Here is a 19,998-nt window from a genome sequence, read left to right as displayed (position 1 = left end):
AGGGATTGCTTTACTTATTGCTTTTCAAGCCCACTGCATCACAAAAATCTTAGTTAAAATAAGGTTTGAGGACATCTAGTTAAATTTTCCTATCAGGCCTGGAAATGCTCTGAACTCTGAGTTGCTGTCTGTCTGCTCACATGGCAAAAGAGGCAAAAATAGCTGAATGATACAGCTGAGAAACATGTGTACATCACCTAGCTATAAAAGGCACTCAGAATAAGCCTTATGCTTTTTCTGGTGTTCTCTTTCCCTCTTTGTTCATTTCCACTGTTTCTCATCTCATATCACTGTGGGCAGTGACAAGCTGAGAACATCTATCCATGCATTTTCATGGAAAGGACAGGATTTTCACTCCTTCCCATTGGAGAGACGATATCTCTGTCTCATCCCTGAATTCTACCCTGCATATTCTTTCCCTGTTGGAAGAGAAATGAGTAGTACTGGTGCAGAACTATTCAGTGGTCTCTCTGAAGATACTTACATTAGTTTCTTTCATCTCTTCCCTTCACTGTTCTTGGTACCAAAGTACCTAAAGATAGACTTGATTCAGCCCCATGTCTTCTAGAAGGCTTTAGATCCACTCCTCCACAAAGGAATACTAGGATTCTGGGTTTGAGAGTAAAAAAAAAAAAATCAAGTTTAATTTGAATGCTCCAAAGCCAAATCCCAGCTTTATAAGTAATGAAGTTCCTATTTTGGCAATGGGGCACTCTCTCTTCATTACTCATTGTTTCACTTAGATTGGGATTTCAGGGGATCCTAAATATCTCTCCTTCCCTCTAGGTTCTGAACCAGTTTGAGCCAACAGGCAAGTAGGCAAATGGGAGAGAAAGAGAGAAGTTAGTCAATCAAGGAAATCATCCACATTTGCAATGTCCTAACAAACACATTAACCATTTCCAAACTGAGAGCTATGATGACCTGTCCTCAGTGGTTGAAACTGATTTAATATTCAATTGCCTGAGCCATAACTCTATGACAAGCATTGTGCTAGGCACCAGGGTTTCAACAATGAACACAGGAACACATTCCCTAGTTTTATGGGATTACATATTTATAATCTAAAAGGAAAGACATATATGAAGCTCATTCTATATTACTTAGACAGCCAGACCTGAAATAAAATATGATTGCATTAAGTATTCACTGTGATAAAATACCTTTGGTTGTTTATTTTCTTAACTATTTAATTATAATAAGTAGCCATGGGCATTTTGTAAGTATCCCATTATAGAATCAGACAAGAATTAGTAAGAAGAGAAATGGATTAGACTCAAAGGCTTGAGTGCTGGAGCACTTGGCTGGCTCAGCTGGTAGAATGTGGGGCTCTTGAACCACACGTTGGGTGTGGAGATTACTTAAAAATAAAATCTTTTAAAAAAATCTTAAAAATAAAAAAGACTTAAGTGCCAATCAGGCCCATGAACTACTTATCTTTGCCTCTGCAAAAGTCATTCATTTTTCTGAAGGTAAATTTGGAGAAATTCACAGTAGTCTGGTGAAATTTATAGGAGATCATGAAGAAACAAACCTTGATATACCCTAGGTGTGTTGTAATTGTCAATTCCAGCCCGTTGGCACTGGTTAGGCATCTCCATTCTTACACAACTAGCCCTAGGCTCTTCTGGACTTTTCAGGAGGTTGGATAGTGCATAGAGATGTGATGCTTTGAAGTTTTATTTTTTTAATTTTTAAAATTTTAATGTCTTTATATGAGTTGCCATTAGAGAGGAAAATGAAACCATTCTTCCAGAGGGAAATGAATCTCATTGAATCTTCCATTTGTATCCATATGCCTGACAGTGTTTTCAAATACACAGCTCTTATGCTTGAAAAATATAAGCTTTCCTTAGATTATTTGGGTACTTTTCAAACTGTAACATATATTAATATACCAAGTCTTTATGGAATGTGGGGAGTGTAATTTCATAACCAAATTATTTGATATTCTAAATAAAAGAAGATATTTCTAACATGCAAATTGCTGACAGTTGCCAATATATTTGCAAAATACCAATGTAGCCAGAGGGAATTTGTCTGTAAATGTTCCACACACTGTTCAAGTAATGAATTCCTTGTTTTAAGCAACTCTAAAACAGTTACTTCCTAGTTATAGGATCCCAAGGTTTTGCCTATCTGTTTTAACAAATACTTCTTGATCCCCAATGTGTAAAGAGAAATGAATCTATTTCAGCTGGAACTATTCATGATTCTCACCCAATTCATAATTCAGAAAGCCTATTGAGAAGCCTAAACTTTCAGATATAATAGAACTTTATCTTAAGGTTAAGATAAAGTAGATTAAGTTACAAAGATATGTACTTGTTCAGATCATTCCTAGCACTCTTTTGAAATCATACTTATTGAGAATATAGTCCAGACCTTGTTGTAGAGTCTGTAACATAATTTAGTCCTTCCAAAAACCATATGTGTTTAAAACTGCAAGCTTTTAATGCACACCATATCATGTTGTTAAGCATTTACAGTAGTGGACCCCTAAGGTAAGTCTGTCCTAGAGGTCAGTTTAAGTGTAAAATTTCAGTTTACCAAAACTATGTATAACCCTTCTCCACTTCCCAGATGCTCACTGACTTATGTAAGAATTCTATCAGCGCCCACTATGTGCCCGGGAGACATGGCATGCACTTGAGACACAAGTAAGCAGTACTGTGTGTGTTCTTCAGCATTCATCATTCTTGCTCAAGTTACTGGACGGACAGATATTCCAACAACAAATTACATACTATTAGTAAAAGTAATTTGTATCCTCTTGCTGTTTTATATCACATTTTTGTTGATTTCAGAGGGTTACTTTAAGAAAATTTCTTATAGTGAAGAATATTTACAATGCAGTAGTTACTTCATTCTTTCTTCAACATCATCTTCATCTATCAAATTCAAACAACAGTAAATTTATTCTGAAACTTTCAAAATCATGTGGAATGACCCCATTTTTATCTGACTACCTCTTTTTGTCTTTTTTTCTTTATCTGTCCTCCATTTATCTTTTTACCACTTATCCATACATAAATCCAAACAGTATGTATATAGATTTATTTCCACATGTCCCTGACTTAAAACAATTAAACTTGTGATTTTTCAACTTTATGGTAGTGTGAAAGTAAATACATTTAGTAGAACCAGAATTTGAATTTTGTCCTTTTCCTGGCCTAGTGATATACAATAGAATCCTCTCTTGTAATGCTGGACAGTGGCAATGAGCCACAGTTCCATTAGCCCTGCAGTCACTAGGTAACAACTGATATACTTACCACTATTTTATACCCCCCAAACATTGTTCTCACTTTGAGTATAGCAGTCAATAAATTACATGATATATTCAATACTTTATTATAAAACAGGTTTTTTGTTAGATGATTTTGTCCAACAGTAGGCTAATATAAGTGTTCTGAGCATGTTTAAGGTAGCATTGGCTAAGGTATGGTGTTTCATAGGTTAAGTGTATTAAATGCATTTTCACCTTAGGGCATTTTCAACTTACAATGGGTTTATTGAAATGTAACCCGCTGTAAGTCAAGGAGGATCTGTATTTTCTTACTTGCATAAGCAAAGTCTGAAATGTATGAACAATATTAGTAATTTTTTAAATAGAAGATTTTTTACCTTTTTTGAATTTTTATGGTTATGATCTTTTCCTTTAGCATTTTTACAAAACTAAGTTTTTAAAAATGTGTAAAAATAAACCTGTATTTAAAATATATAATGGTTCCATACTACATGGATGAACACTTCAAAGATAAAAAAAAAATCAACTTAAGTGCTCTCCACTGACAGCATGGTGCCTGCTTGTAATCCTCTCTTTCTCTCTCTCTCTCCCTCCCTCCCTCCCCTTCCCCACTCACTCTCTTACTCTCTCTCAAAATAAGTAAATAATCTTAAAATATCAACTTAAAATGATTTTGAGAACTTTTGAATTAATGCGTTTAATTACATTTTTTGCTATACCTATTGCCACTATACTCTCATTTACTTAATATTTTGAAATCATTTCACATTTTATGCACATAAACTTATTTAAATAGTAATCTTTATATCCTATATAAATGAAAATTTAAAATATTTTGCCAAAACTAAAAGGTAAAAATGAAAAATGAATATGTTGGTAACAACACACAGATGTACCTTGTTTTGCTGTGCTATGTAGAATTTAGTGTTTTTTACAAATGGAAGTTTTGTGACAACCCTGCATCAAGCTAGTATACTGGTGCCGTTTTTCTAACAGAATTTACTCACTTTATATCTCTCTGCCACATTTTGGTAATTCTTGCAATATTTCAGACTTTTTCATTATTATTATATGCTGTTCTGTGTTCAGTGATATGGCTTGCTGAAAGCTCAGGTGTAATTAGCATTTTTAGCAGTATTTTTAAATTAAGGTACCTACACTGCTTTTTAGACCAAAGGCTTTTGCCACTTAATGGACTACTATACAGAGTAAAGTTTTATATGCACTAAGAAACCAGAATATTTGTTTGACTCACTTTATTGCAATATTTGCTTTATTACAATAGTCTAGAACCAAACTGCAGTTACTTTGAGGTAGGCCTGTAATTATGTCCTAGTGAATTATGATTATCCCTTAAATACTCTGAGTCTGAAGCCTGCATTCTTCTGGTTAAAAAGATTTTGAACTGTCTGGGGTGCCTGGGTGGCTCAGTCGTTAAGCCTCCAGCTTCAGCTCAGCTCAGATCTCACGTTCGTGGGTTCAAGCCCCGTGTCAGGCTCTGTGCAGACAGCTAGCTCAGAGCCTGGAACCTGCTTTAGGTTCTGTGTCTCCTTCTCTCTCTGCCCCTCCCCCTCTCATGCTCTGTCTCTCTCTCTGTATCAAAAATAAATAAAACATTAAAAAAATTAAAGAAAAGAAAAGATTATGAACTGTTAGAGGCATACTAGCCCTAAACAGACTTTTTTTCTCCTTGGGACCTAGGAAGAGTGAAAATTACTTTGTTATGTAGTGAAAGTTTTTAATACTACCAACTAAAATTATCTCCTACTCTCTTCTGCATTGTTGGCTTCCACTTAAATATACTTGATAAGTGGCTACCTATTCTGTCCCTGCTATCCCCAGAGACAAAGGCTTTATGACAAATTACATTCCGTTTTACTAGATTACTGCAGTTGTAAGAACACTTCTGGCGAACTAACATCTATTCCTTTATCTATCATTCTTAGATCAGCCATCTCCATCCAGACCAAGGAGACTAATGTCTTATTCATAAAAGAGTTTTTTCTTCATTATCACCTCCGTTTTCTGCCTTACACTTTCTCACATGTCAGGAGGCTCCTCTTATTGAATTCATATGCACATGTACCACAGCATTCATAGTAGTTAAAAGGGCAACTTCCTTGGCAAAGAAAGGTTTCTTTCAGAAGGTAGAAGTTAAAGAAGTGTTGTTGTTGTTGTTGTTGTTGTTGTTGTTGTTGTTATTTTCTCCTAGAGGAGATACCATTTTTATGGTTTTTGTAGCATTTTAAAAAGATTTTTATTTTAAGAAAAAGCAAAATAATAAACACAAAAAGGTAAAAAATACACATTTATGCTAGGAGTAAAGGTAAGATGGGCCAGCAGGTGATATGATGGTGTTTGTTACTCTAGAATAGACATATCTTTGTTATGGTGAGTGAATTAGGCAAGACTTAGTGTTCATTCCTTGCCACATTGCCTAGTATAGAAAAGATGCTTAGTAAATTAGCCCTAAAACAGTCATCAAATTATTTTTGTTTTATTTAATGAAGAATTTACAATTTCCCTTTGCAGAATACTCTTAGATTTGTCCTGTTAAACACAAAGTCTCAAGTAAATCATATATAGTTGTTAACTGTAGTAAGCATAGCCACAGTGGGAAAGGTTTTCTCATGGATATAAGAAAAAAAAATTCACTGCGGAATTATTATTAGTCAAGAATATTTGCAGTATTATTAGAAAAAAGGAAGGAATGAATGAATGAAGGACCTTAAAATTAGTGGACACTAGGGAGTTGATACAGATGAAGTCACATGGCTATTTGAAGATAATTTTTGAAATAAATCTCTAAGGTACAATTTGTTTATGTTTTCAAATGGCCTTGTTAAAATATGTAACTGAAAAGATTAGAGTTATGGTGATGATTTTTAGATACAACACCAAAGGTGCAATACATGAAAGAAATAATTGGTGAGCTGGACTTCATTAAAAAATGAAAACAGGGACACCTGGGTGGCTCAGTGAGTTAAGCTTCTGACTTTGGCTCAAGTCATGATGTTGCGGTTTGTGGGTTCAGCCCCACGTCAGGGTCTGTGCTGATAGCTCAGAGCTTGGAGACTGCTTTGGATTCTGTGTCTCCCTCTCTCTCTACCCCTCCCCACTCATATTTTCTCTCTCTCTCTCTCTCTCTCTCAAAAAAAAAAAAAAACAAACGAACACCAAACTTATGCTCTGCAAAAGACAGTGTCAAGGAAGGAGAAGCCACTTATTAATAGAAGAGAATATTTGCAGAAGACACAAAAAGGTGCTCCAATCATATGTCATCAGGGAAATGCAAATTAAAGTAATAAGGAGATACTACTATACATCTGTTACAATGGCCAAAATCCAGAACACTGACAACACAAAATGCTGATTAAGATGTGGAGCAATAGGAATTTTCATTCAGTGCTGGTGGGAATGCAAAATGCTATGGTCACTTTCAAAGACAATTTGGAAATTTTTTACAAAACAAAACATACTCTTATGATACAGTCCAGCAATGACGCTCCTTGTTAGAGTATTTACTCAAAGGTGTTAAAAATTTTTGTCCACACAAAACCCTGCACACAGATGTTTCTTGGAGCTTTACTCGTGGGGCACCTGGGTGGCTCAGTCAATAAGCATCTGACTTTGGCTCAGGTTGTGACGTAGCTTGTGAGTTTAATCCTGCATTGGGCTCTCTGCTGTCCGTGCAGAGCCTGCTTTGGATCCTCTGCCCTCCTTCTCTTTCTACCCCTCCCCTGCTCATTCATCTCTTGCTCTCAAAAATAAATAGACCTTTAGAAAAAAATTAGTTATAGTAGCTTAACTCATAATTGTCAAAACTTGAAGGTAACTGAGATGTCCTTCAGTAGGTGAATGAATGGATATGCAAGCTGTGGTGCACCCAGACAAGGGAATATAATTCAGTGCTAAGAATAAATAAACCATCAAGCCATGAAAAGACATGGAAGGACCTCAAATGCATATCACTAAATGATAGAAGCCAGTCTGAAAGGCTAGAAATTGTATGATATTCTGGAAAATTTAGAACAGTAAGAAGAGACTGTGCACAGGCGGGCGCATAGGTGAGGGTGGGGAGAGGGATGAATAATTGGAGCATAGAATTTTTAGGGCAGTGGATATACTACTCCATATGACCTATAATGAGGATACGTGCCGGTATATATTTCTCCAAACCCAAAGAAAGTACAACACCCAAAGTGAACTGTAATGTGGACTTGGGAGTGACAACGATGTGTTAATGTAGGTTCATCGGTTCCAACAAATGTACTACCCACTAGGGGTTGTTAATAGTGGGGGACGCTGTGCATTTTTGGAGGCAGGAGTCAGAAGGATAATATTTTTTTCCCAATTTTTCTGTGAACCTAAGAATGCTCTAATTTTTTTTAAATATAAGGGAAACTTATAATCTGAATTATAACCTAATATATTTGTCTTGGTTTTACTCTAATTATTTGGGTCAAATAAAAACTTTGTTGATCTATTTGTACCTCGTGAGAATAGTGGTACTAATTTGAAGCAAAGTGTTTTGTCATGGAATAGAGGATGTTAATCACTTTGTGATCCCTTTGGGTCCTAAGCAATTGCTAAATCAACAAAAGGAGTCTTGAAAAGCACAGTTGGTATCTGTGGCTTAAACAAGGCCTCTTTTAACTCTTTTTGAATTGAAGATAGGCAGGGCCCCAGAGAACTCTCAGTACCAACCTACTCAGGCACAGATAGTGATTAGCTGTGCTTTAAGACCCTCTCTAACACAGACCACTTTACTTCCCATTGAGCAGAGGGCTCTTTCAGTTGGAGATGAGATCTGTTGTTTTGGTTTTAGTTAGTCACCTTTCTAATATCATGAAACCCTTCTTGGTGAATTCCTATGCTCATGCACTACCACCCTGTTTTAGAAGTGAAATACAAACCCAGATCGTAGTAATTTACATATTATTTACCTATGACGCAGACACACAGGGAAGGACTAGTGTTCTTAATGGCAAGGCTAGTTTCTTTCAAGGATTCTGATTTTCAAATCTGATCAATGTCAAAGGATTTTTCTAAAGGGTTTTTTATTTCTGTGACACCTTTAAAGAATCTTAGTAGGGCTTAGTAGGGCTTAGGGGGAGGTCAGCAGCAACTTTTGAAGGTTTTGGTGTCTAGGTGCAAGTAGCAGAAGACAGGTGTTTTAAGGTGGGAAACTAATTAGGACAGGACCAAGTTCATAATATACTAGTTTATTGTTGGTGATCATAGCAAAGTCAAGCAAAACCTTGAAGTGAATTTGACAAATGAGCTGTTTGCCCACATGAGCAATCTAACGTCCCAATAGGAAATCTATTTGCCCAGGTGAGCAAAGTGTTTGTTCAGGTATATTGGTTTATAGGAATTTATAGAAACAAACAGGGAAGATACCTCTTGATTTCAATCTTACCTTTCTGGGCAAGATTGCCCTGGAACAAATAGTTATGCTGATGGATGTGTCCTCATTTCTCAGGCTTGTTTAGTTAAACCATGTGAATGCAGGGGCCCCAGTTCTGTTATCTCTACAGTTTCTTCTCTAACCTCAGTGCTCCCCATCCCAACAAAACCTTTCTGCTGTTGGGAGATGACTTTTTTTTCCTTTGTAACAAGCTTTTTATCTTCTTTTGCATTTTAGTTATGTGTCAAGCATAGGTACGCTTAGATTGTGTCTTCTTAGAGGATAGGGATAATGATTAATTATTTTTCAGCTCCACCTTTTAGATCAAGTTTCAACTTAATCCACAGAAGATTCTTCAGATATTTCCTATTGCATTTAAACTTGGTAATTTTTTTACTTCCTTAGCAGTCGTTACTTGTGATTATCTCCCATTCTTTTTTTATTTTTTATTTTTTTCATTTTTATTTTTAAGAGAGAGAGACACAGAGCATGAGTGGGGGGGGCAGAGAGAGAGGAGGGGACACAGAATCTGAAACTGGCTCCATACTCTGAGCTGTCAGCATAGAGCAAGACGCGGGGCTCAACCTTGAGGACAGCAAGATTATGACCTAGGTCAAAGTTGGATGCTTAACTTACTGAGCCACCCAGGTGCCCCAGTTATCTCCTATTGTTTTTTTTTCCTTTTCTTTTATACTTTATTGTCCCGCTGGTTTCCATGTAACACCCAGTGCTCATCCCCACAAGTGCCCTCCTCCATGCCTGTCACCTCCCCTACCTCTCTCCCTCCCCCATTGGCCCTCCATTTGTTCTCAGTATTGAAGAGTCTCTCATGGTTTACCTCCCTCCCTCTTGCAACTATTTTCCCCTTTCATTTCCCCCATGACCCTCTGTTAAGTTTCTCCTGTTAAACTTATGAGTGAAAACATACGGTATCTGTCCTCTGCCTGACTTATTTCACTTAGCATGACACCCCTGAGATCCATCCATGTTGCTGCAAATGGCCAGATTTCATTCTTTCTCATTGCCATGTGGTATTCCATTGTATATATAAACCACAACTTCTTGATCCATTCATCAGGTGATGGACGTTTAGGCTCTTTCCATGATTTGGCTATTGTTGAAAGTGCTGCTGTGAACATTAGAGTATATGTGCCCCTATGCATCAGCATTTCTGTATCCCTTGGGTAAATCCCTAGCAGTGCTATTTCTGGGTCATAGGGGAGTTCTATTGTTAATTTTTTGAGGAACCTCTACACTGTTTTCCAGAGCAGCTGCACCAGTCTACATTCCCACCAACAGTGTAGCAGGGTCCGCTTTTCTCCACATCCTTGCCAGCATCTATAGTCTCCTGATTTGTTCACTTTAGCTACTCTGACTGGTATGAGGTGGTATCTCAGTGTGCTTTTGGTTTGTATTTCCCAAATGATGAGTGACGCTGAGCATTGTTTCTTGTGCCTGTTGGCCATCTGGATGTCCTCTTTGGAGAAGTGTCTATTCATGTGTTCTGCCCATTTCTTCACTGGATTACTCGTTTTTTGGGTGTGGAGTTTGGTGAGTTCCTTGTAGATTTTGGACTATGTGATATGTCATTTGCAACTATCTTTTCCCATTCTGTAGGTTGCCTATTAGTTTTCTTGATTGTTTTCTTTGCCATGCAGAAGGTTTTTATCTTGATGAGGTCCCAGTAGTTCATTTTTGCTCTTGATTCCCTTGCCTTTGGGGATGTGTCGAGGAGGAAATTGCTGTGATTGAGGTCAAGGAGGCTGCTTCCTGCTTCCTCCTCTAGGGTTTTGATGGTTTCCTGTCTCACATTGAGGTCCGTCATACACTTTGAGTTTATTTTTGTGTATGGTGTAAGAAAATGATCGAGTTTAATTCTTTTGTATGTTGCTGTCCAATTTCTCCCAGCACCATCTGTTAAAGATGCTGTCTTTTTTTCCATTGGATACTCTTTCCTGCTTTGTCAAAGATTAATTGGCCATATATTTGTGGGCTGAGTTCTGGGCTCTCTATTCTATTCTGTTGGTCTATGTGTCTGTGTTTGTGCCAATACCATACTGTCTTAATGATGACAGCTTTGTAGTAGAGGCTAAAGTCTGGGATTGTGATGCCTGCTGTTTTGGTTTTCTTCTTCAATATAACTTTGGCTATTCGGGATCTTTTGTGGTTCCATACAAAGATTGGGATAGTTATTTCTAGCTTTGAGAAGAATGTTGGTGCAATTTTGATGGGGATTACATTGAATGTGCAGATTGCTTTAAGTAATAATGACATTTTAACAATGCTTATTCTTCTGATCCATGAGCATGGAATGTTTTTCCATTTATTTGTGTCTTCTTCAATTTCCTTCATAAGTTTCCTACAGTTTTCAGCATACAGATCTTTTACATTTTTGGTTAGGTTTATTCCTAGGAATTTTATGGTTTTTGGTGCAGTTTTAAATGGGATCAGTTTCTTGATTTCTCTTTTTGCTGCTTCTTATTGGTGTATAAAAATACAACCGATTTCTATACATTGATTTTGAACCCAGTAACTTTGCTGAATTCATGGATCAGTTCTAGTAGACTTCTGGTGGTGTCGGTTGGGTTTTCCATGTAGAGTATCATGTCATCTGAGAAAAGTGAAGGTTTGATTTCGTCTTTGCCAATTCTGGTGCCTTTTACTTCCCAAGGGTTTTTATTAAGAAAGGATGCCGTATTTTGTCAAATGCTTTTTCTCCATCTGTTGATAGGATCACGCAGTTTTCATCTTTACTTTTGTTACTGGATGTATCACATTGACTGATTTGTGAATACTGAACCAGCCCTATAACCCAGAAATGAATCCCACTTGATCATGGTGGATAATTCTTTTTATATGTTGTTAAATTCAATTTGCTAGTATATTGTTGAGAATTTTTGAATCCATATTCATCAAGGATATTGGCCTGTAGTTCTCTTTTTTGTTGGGTCTCTGTCTGGTTTGGTAATCACATGATAGCTATTTCTCCATCCTCTTAATTTCAATCTGAAGGTGTCTTCAGGTGAGTCTCTTGTAGACAGCAAATAGGTGGATTTTGTTTTTTATCCATTCTGCTATCCTATGTATTTTGATTGGAGCATTTAGTCCATTTCCATTTAGTGTTATTGAAAAATATGGGTTTAGAGTCATTATGTTCTCTGTAGGTTTAATGCTTGTAGTGGTGTCTCTGGTACCTTGTATTCCTTGCAACATTTCCCTCATAGAGTCCCTCTTAGGATTTCTTGTAGGGCTGGTTTAGTGATGATGAATTCTTTCAATTTTTGTTTATATTATATATTATGTATTTCCCATATTGTATATGGGAAAACTTTTATCTCTCCTTCTGTTTTGAATGACAGGCTTGCTGGGTAAAGGATTCTTGACTACATATTTTTCCTGCGCATAACATTGAAGATTTCCTCCTATTCCTGTCTAGCCTGCCAAGTTTCATTAGGAAGTCTGTAACTACTATGATAGCTTCCCCTTTGTATGTTAGGGCCCTTTTATCCCTAGGTGCTTTCAGAATTCTCTCTTTATTGTTATATTTTTCCAGTTTCATTATGATATGTCATGCCGCATGTCAATTTGAATTATGTCTGAGGGGAGTTCTCTGTGCCTCTTGGATTTCAGTTTCTGTTTCCTTCCCAAGATTGGGGAAGTTCTTGGCTATAATTTGTTCAAGTACCCCTTCAAGCGCCTTTCTCTCTTCTTCTTCCTCAGGAATTTCTATGATATGGATATTGTTCTGTTTGGTTATATCACTCAGTTCTAGAATTCTTCTTTTGTACTCCTGGATCAATTTCTCTTTCTTTTTTTCTTGGCTTCCTCTTTTACTATAATTGTGTCTTCTAATGCACCTATTCTCTTCTCTGCCTCTTCAATCCATACAGTGGCTGCCTCCATTTTATTATGCACCCCATTTATAGCATTTTTTAATTCATCACAACTATATTTAAGGTCCATAGTCTTCCTAGCAATAGTTTCTCTGATGTCTTCCATGCCTTTTTCAAGTCCAGCGATTGATTTTATGACAATTCTTCTGAATTCTTGCTTAGTTATATTGCTTATATCTGTTTTGAGCAATTCTGTAGCTATGACTTCTTCCTGGATTTTCTTTAGAGGAGAGTTTTTCCATTTCATCATTTTTGCTAGCTTTCTGTCTCTGGTCAGTTTAAAAATTTTGTTATACACTCTGCACCTGTGCTATATTAAAGGTACTCATTTACTGTCCAGGGCCTTTCTGTTTAGGATGTGTTCTTTTAATGGTGTCCCTTGGTCTCTATTGTGTTGCCTTTGGTTATTTTATTTCCCTACTCTCCACCATGTGTACTTTTGCTTGTTTCTTGAGGTATCCCAGGATATGCAGGCCTTTTGGGGGAAAGGTTGCAACGTGGCTTACATTTCAGCTTTGATATTTATAAACAGAATGAAATCCAGAGGGAAGGTGCAATTATCTACTATTCTTAAGCTAGGCTTTCCTTTGTACAACACTTTCTTCTTGAGTATCTATTTTATGCCACATATTAGGTGATGTCAGATGTTTTCAACATTGAATTCCATATGAAACATGCTAAAACCTTTAAAAATAAAATGCTAAGGAGCTTTAAGAAAAGACAACAACAATAACAACAACTGATAGCCAGATCAACACTCCCAGTTTCTGATTTACTTGATCTTGGGGCATGGCCTAAGCATCAGGATTATAAAATCTCTCCAGGTTATTTTATGTCTCAGAGTAAGTAACATATGATGAAAAACACACATGTGAGTTTAGGGTACTTGATGGAGGAAGAAAAACACACAAATACTTATATTTATGGTTGTTTGAATAAAATTGTGTAAATGAGATGAAAGAAAACTTGGGAGTACTATGATACCTTATAACATGGCTACCTAACTTGTTGGGGAAGTCTGAAGAGGATGCTCTGGAACAGTGACATGTAGGGCAGACTTGAGGATAATTAAGTAACTGAAATTAACTGAAGATAAAGGACAGGAAGGAGCAACATGCTTTGAAACTGAAAAGATCTTACGAGTTAAAGGATCACTGTGAGTGAAATTAAGGGAATAAGGAGCTGGGTGTAGTATAATGATCATGGTAAGTAAGCAGGGGCTAAACCATTCAAGGGATTGCATTGCAGTGAATGATTTTTGACTTTATTCTAAGTGTAATAGGAAGCTGAAGGTGGATACTTGATTCAGAACATACTTTATAAAGCTCCCACAATCAGTGAGCTATAGAAGTGATGAGTTTTGGTGAGTGGAGATGGAATAGGAGGGGCATAAGAGGTAGAATTTGAAGATTGGAGGCTATTGCTGACCATGTGGGAACTGCCAAGTTTGAGCAGGAATAGTGGAAGTGGTTATTGAAACATATGGAAAGATTTGAGCTATTTTTCAGTGATATAATCAACAGGACTTTTCAATGGCTTAGATATGGCTATTTGTTAATAATTGGGTTGATAGTGTGAACACCAATTCTAGCACTGATTACTGTAATTATATCATTTTATTTTAGTAAAAAAGTTTTGAGTCCAACATTCTAAGGCATGAGTTACGTATTTAGAAGTTCTTAAGGGGTGCCTGGGTGGCTCAGTCCATTAAGCATCCAAACTTGATTTTGGCTCAGGTCATGATCTTGCCCTTTGTGAGTTTAAGCCATGCCCTGGGCTCTTTGCTGAGAGAATGGAGCCTGCTTGGGATTCTTTCCCTCTCCTTCTCTCTCTTTCTCTGTCTCTCTCTCAAAATAAATAAATGAATTTTGTAAAATTAAAAAAATAAAAAGTCCTTGAGCATTCCATATATTCCAGGCCCTGGGTCATTAAGATAGTACAATTTTTTAGATTTATTAGGGGAAAAAAAGGTGTTTGAGAAACTAAAACTTGTTATGACTATCTGATAAAATTCTAAACTGTTCTTTTTAACAGATGAAAATTTAGCATAGAAACAACTGAGACTCACTCTGGACTCCCATGAAAAATTCATTATTTATATGTTTAAGTGTGTTTACTTAATAGTGGAACATTGTATACATTTCCTGAAGCAGATTGTAAGACAGTATTTAGAAATGTAGTGAAGGTTGTCAAAGCTACATTGTTGACTGGTACCAACTGCTTTTACGCTTTTTTATGAATTTCTACTCAAACATTTCATTACTGTATGGTGATCCAAGATTTCTGTAACATGTGAAGATGCTTTGTCTTCTAAGACAAACTCTAGTCATATTTGTAATTGATAACTCATAAATAGAATCTAAATGCAGGCAATAACTATAATGATGGATATGTGCCATTATGGATTTGTAAAAACCCACAGAAACGTATAAGAGTGAACTCTAATGTAAACTATGGACTTTGGGTGATTATTATGTGTCATTGTTGGCTCATCAGTCATAACAAATGTACCATTGTGGATAGGAGGGGAGGCTGTGGGGGGTGATAGGTTGGGTAAATGGAAAATACACTCTCTGCTCAGTTTTGTCATGAAACTAAAACTTCTCTAAAAAATAAAATCTATTGAAAATGCAGGAAATAATCAAATTCAAGTGCTCTATTGAAAAGAATAAACTGTATACAGTGTATGTTACCTAACTTGACAATAAATTATAGTAAAAAAAGTAAAGAAAAGTTTGCTTAATGAAGTAGAAGTCAGGACAAGAAAACACATAATGAAATACAGGTGTCCCAGTCAAGAGGTTACAAGCTAACCTTGGTGTTATTTTATGGTATTGAAGCCTCATATACATCTGTGTGAGAATGATACTCCTAGCCTATCTCTGGTTGTTTATTTTTTGTCTTTGCACTGGATTTGTATTGTAAAAATCTGCAATATTATAAAAAAAGAATTAATCTTGCTATTTGCAACATGAATGGGCTACAGAGTATAAACTAAGTGAAATAAGCTAGCCAGAAAAAGACAAATACCATATGATTTAAGTGTTGAATTTAAGAAACAAAACAAAGAAAAAAGAGAGTAAAACCAATAAACAAACTCTTAACTATAGGGAACAAACTGATGGTTACCAGAAGGGAGGTGAGGGGGGGATGTGTGAAATAGGTGAAGGGAATTAAGAGCATACTTACCATGATGAGAACTGAATAATGTATGGAATTGGTGAATCACTGTATTGAATACCTGTTGAACAAGAATTAAAAGTTTAAAAGCTTAAAAAAAAATAAATGCTCACCTGAAAAGAAATCCATGATTCTTTTAACCCCTCAGAGATACATTATGTAGTAGAACTATGTTATGTTCATGGAGAGGTTGACCTGAGATATATGTGTGCCCACACATATACATGCGTACACATGTGTATATATGTTTGTGTGTATGATATGTGTGTGTGCATATGTGTGTGTATGTGTAAGACAGAGACATTTTGAAAAGATTAAGAGAAAATTGACTCAGAATTCAGATAGTTTCATTTCAAATCATAGCTCTGCTATTTTCTGTCTTGCTTCCTCAAGCAAAATTAGTTAACTTCACTTAGACATTTTTCTTATATATAAAATTATGATAATATTGTGACCTATCAGGGTTGTGTTGAGGATTAAGTGGTAAATGCTTATATTTGACTAAGCACAATGGGTGGTGCAGAATCAGTGTTATTCACTGTGTAACCTTTGATAAGCCCCCTAACTACTTGGGGTCTCTATTTCTTCATCTGAAAAGAAGGTCATTATATGAAATTATGGTTTGATCCCTTCCAGCTGTAAAATGTCATGATTCTTTTCTTTGCTAACTGGACCTTCAGGGAAACAATCCCGTGACCTACTTTCTCATTAATATCATTTCGTGAACAAATGGACTAAATATTCTACTAGGTTGGAAAAATCAAAACATCATTATTTTACAGGTAGGTTTTCATTCTCCTTCTGAAAGTCTGGCAGATACTGGAATACTGGGAATAGAGAGAAGCCAATTTCTGTTACATTTCCTGTGTGGTACTAGGAGAGCTTATTTTACTCTCAGATAATTGTGCAGATATAGTTTCCCAAATCCCAAAACTAGGCATGGTCCAAGACTTGGGACTTAGGGATTAAATTCAGTATGCTCAATTAAATTTGAATTTCAAATAAACAAGAAATTATTTTTTAGTATAAATACTTTCCACAGAGTTCATGGGATATACATTAAAATTAAAATTTGCTTGTCTGAAATGAAAATATAACTGGGAATTCTATATTTGCCAAATCTGACTGCCTTATAATAAGAAATTCACATGACTATTATATTAAACTTCTGCCAGAAGTGAAAACTTCACAACTACCCTCATATTTGTCCCTTCTTCAATACCCCTACTCTGCCTCCTGGTTGAGACTCTTTTTGGATTGAATGGTTATACCCCACCTCTGTTCATCTGTTGAAGCACCACCTGCCCCCACCATTGTGATGGTCTTTAGAGATGGGGTCTTGTAGAGCTAATTAGGGTTAGATTAGGTCATGAAGTTGGGCTCTTCAGATGGGAGTAGTACTTTAGAAGTTGAGTCCGAAGAGTCTCTCTCTCTTTCCTGTTTGTGAAGCTCCAAGAAAGGAGGTTATCTGCAAGTCAGAAGGAGGTTACTCACCAGGAGCCTAATCTACTGGCATACGGAGGATCTTGGACTTCTAGCTTTCAGAACCATAAAAAATTAATGTCTGTTGTTGAAACCACACAGTTACGGTATTTTGTTGTAGCAGCCCGAACAGACTAAAGCTCACAGTATCATCTCTGAGGCTAAAATAGCCAGCGGCTTCCTAATCTCTTTACTTTCATTTTGTCTTGTTGGGTTTGATGGAAGTTTCTAATAAAAAAATGCCAAGAGGATGAATTTTTTCACACCTCAGTAAAGTCGTACTTTTTTTTGCTGCTTTAAATCCTCCATTTCTTCTTCATCGTCTTCCAAATTAATTAACATAGCATAAAGGTAGTAAATGGTTATGAGAGGCCATCACATTTAATAGTTTTATAAGTTAGTCTCTGAAATGATGAGATTTTTTGCAGGGTCTGCCATTTCCTACCTTTTGAAATTCATAATTTTTTGAGCCTCAGTTTCCTTATGTAAAATAAAAACAAATGATACTGCCTGACATATATTCCTGTTGTAATGGTTGAATGGATGAAATATATTAGTAGGTTGGAAATACTGAACACAGGGCTTAACACAGAGTAAAGTGTTAGAAAATATTAGCTATGATGTCATTTTCATGATACCCCTGCCTTTTCTCCCACCAGATGACTGTATTCTCCAAGTTCATCGGTCATCTTATCTCCACTTCTGGAACAATTGTACTTCTGCTATTCCTCTCATCTTTTTCAGATGCTGTTCTTTTTATCTGACATGGCCCTTCTTCTGGAATTCACTTTTCTAGGCAGGTAAAGTATCTGGGAGATCTTTCCTTTACCTTAATGAATATTATTCTCTTTCAAGAAGCGCACTACCCAAAATGTCTTATTGATCTCTCAAATCATACATGAGAGGAATACTTTGTTAAGTCATTCTTCTAAAATGCTCATTCTGGCAAATCATTAGCAAGATACAGCATCCTCATTTGAGTTCCTTAGGGGCAAAGCTAGAGGCAGCTAGAGGCTGAGATTTGGGTGTGTTATTACTATTGAGGAAGTGTTTTCCAGGAAGTGAGGAGTGAAGGACGCAGGACAAGGAAGTAAATCCAAAAAATTATGTGGACTCAAAGTGTGGGTTTAGTTTGATACTGTAGGGGTGAGGAGGTGTACTGGGACATAATTTGTACCAGAGTTGTTCCACCATCAGGTAAGAGGGTGGCTAGTTGTGTGTGACCATCACAGGCTGCCTGCATAGGTGAGGGTCAGGAAATGGGACTTGTATAACCTCTCAAGGAGTGTGTCCCCTTCTGGGCCAAGAGTGATTTCCCCAAGAAGGCCACAGAATTACTTGCAGGTCATCTGGAGGATGAGTACACTGGTCTGAAAAGAGGATCTGGGCAAAGTACCAGACATTTACTAGAGGCTTTTAACTGGAGAGAACTTAAGACCCTCCAATTTAACTGATGGTTGTATTTTACTAAAAAGGAAATGAAAATATAGAAAATGATTTGTCCAGATCCATTGTATATTAAATCTGAGCTGGGACTAGTTTTCTAAATCAGATCTCTTTCTACTACAAAAAGAACATTTACTTCTAGGGTATTTTCTATTAATGAATGGGACTTCATATCCACTTACTTATTGCCATACTTTAACCCAGACTCTGGGTCTCCAAGGCATGCTAGCTGACCTAGTTGAAAGGTACAGCCTTAGACCAAGGCAAGGAAACTAACCTACCTGCCTTGAATGAGTCAAGTTCACAGTGCTCATGGAGGATAGTTTCAACTTGTTGTTATCCCAAGGTTAATACCAACCAGGTTAATGAGGTCAGAATTGCATTTGTTGGGTCAGAGAATGAAGTGGTGTTTAGATGAAAAGAAAATTGTTAAAACTGACAGAGAGCTAATGATAATGAGATGCTTAATGGTGTGATGGAGTAGAGAGACAGCTGTAACACTTTCCTAATGGAAGTTCAAATGATTTTTCCTGAACTTTCTCTTAATTCCTTTGCTCTTGCATAATGTATGATTTATCACAACTAAAACTCTGAACACAGTGGATAAGCCAGGATTTTGAGATATGCCTTTAGACACTCTTTAATCAGTTTCAAGGTTTTGTTGTGCATAAGCTCCCTTTCCTTTTGAAAGCAAACTTAGGTAGTACTTATCATCAAGTACTGAGGGAAATGATATTAGTGGAAGATATAGTGGAAAATGACAGATCCTGACTGTTATTATTAGATTCGTTGAAAAAAAATTACTTTCACAAATTATTGTATTGGTGGGCAAAAATATCCAAAACCAAACAATATACTATTCTTTGAGAATTAATTTGTCTTACAATGCCTCTTTCTTCATAAAATGGCACCGCCTGTCACTTATTTCCCTTCATCACCACCTCAGTCTTATAAATTTATTCTTCTGTGTGCTTTTCAGGAAGCCAGCGTCTTAATGCACCTTAAGTACCCCAGAATCAGAGGTAGGCCGTACGCCTGGATCTGCTACATTGCTGCTTTGACCTTCTAGCAGTCGCTTACCTTCTCTGGCCCTCGATTTCCATTTTTACAATGAACATATGTACAGTCTGCAGCTTGGTATTGTAGTGAGGACTAAGCCAGTTGTTCACACACAGTTCTGTGTTTGTAGTAAATTTGCATTATCTTGAAAGAAAATAATTGTTAGTATTGGTTTAAATGTGAAATATAAAGTAATACTAGTATCAGGAAAAATGGGTAAGTTTTACTATAATCTTGGAGAGGGAAAAATTGTCTAACTATGACCCCAAGTCAAAAAT

The 19,998-nt window shown here is 36.6% G+C and overlaps 1 long non-coding RNA gene across 1 annotated transcript; it reads right to left on the bottom strand.

Annotated features, from left to right (window-relative positions):
• Window positions 1-494: 494 nt before the first annotated feature.
• On the bottom strand, window positions 495-19,760 carry LOC115274061. The gene is made up of 3 exons (XR_003901071.1): window positions 19,742-19,760; window positions 15,743-15,794; window positions 495-609 (listed from the first exon to the last, which is right to left on the bottom strand). It is a non-coding gene; the product is annotated as an uncharacterized LOC115274061 (long non-coding RNA).
• Between the last annotated feature and the right edge of the window lie 238 nt (window positions 19,761-19,998).

Source organism: Suricata suricatta, chromosome 12 (genome assembly GCF_006229205.1).
Source record: "Suricata suricatta isolate VVHF042 chromosome 12, meerkat_22Aug2017_6uvM2_HiC, whole genome shotgun sequence".
Classification (NCBI taxonomy): domain Eukaryota; kingdom Metazoa; phylum Chordata; class Mammalia; order Carnivora; family Herpestidae; genus Suricata; species Suricata suricatta.
Note: the sequence above shows the minus strand (reverse complement) of the source record. Positions and strands in the feature narration are given on the sequence as shown.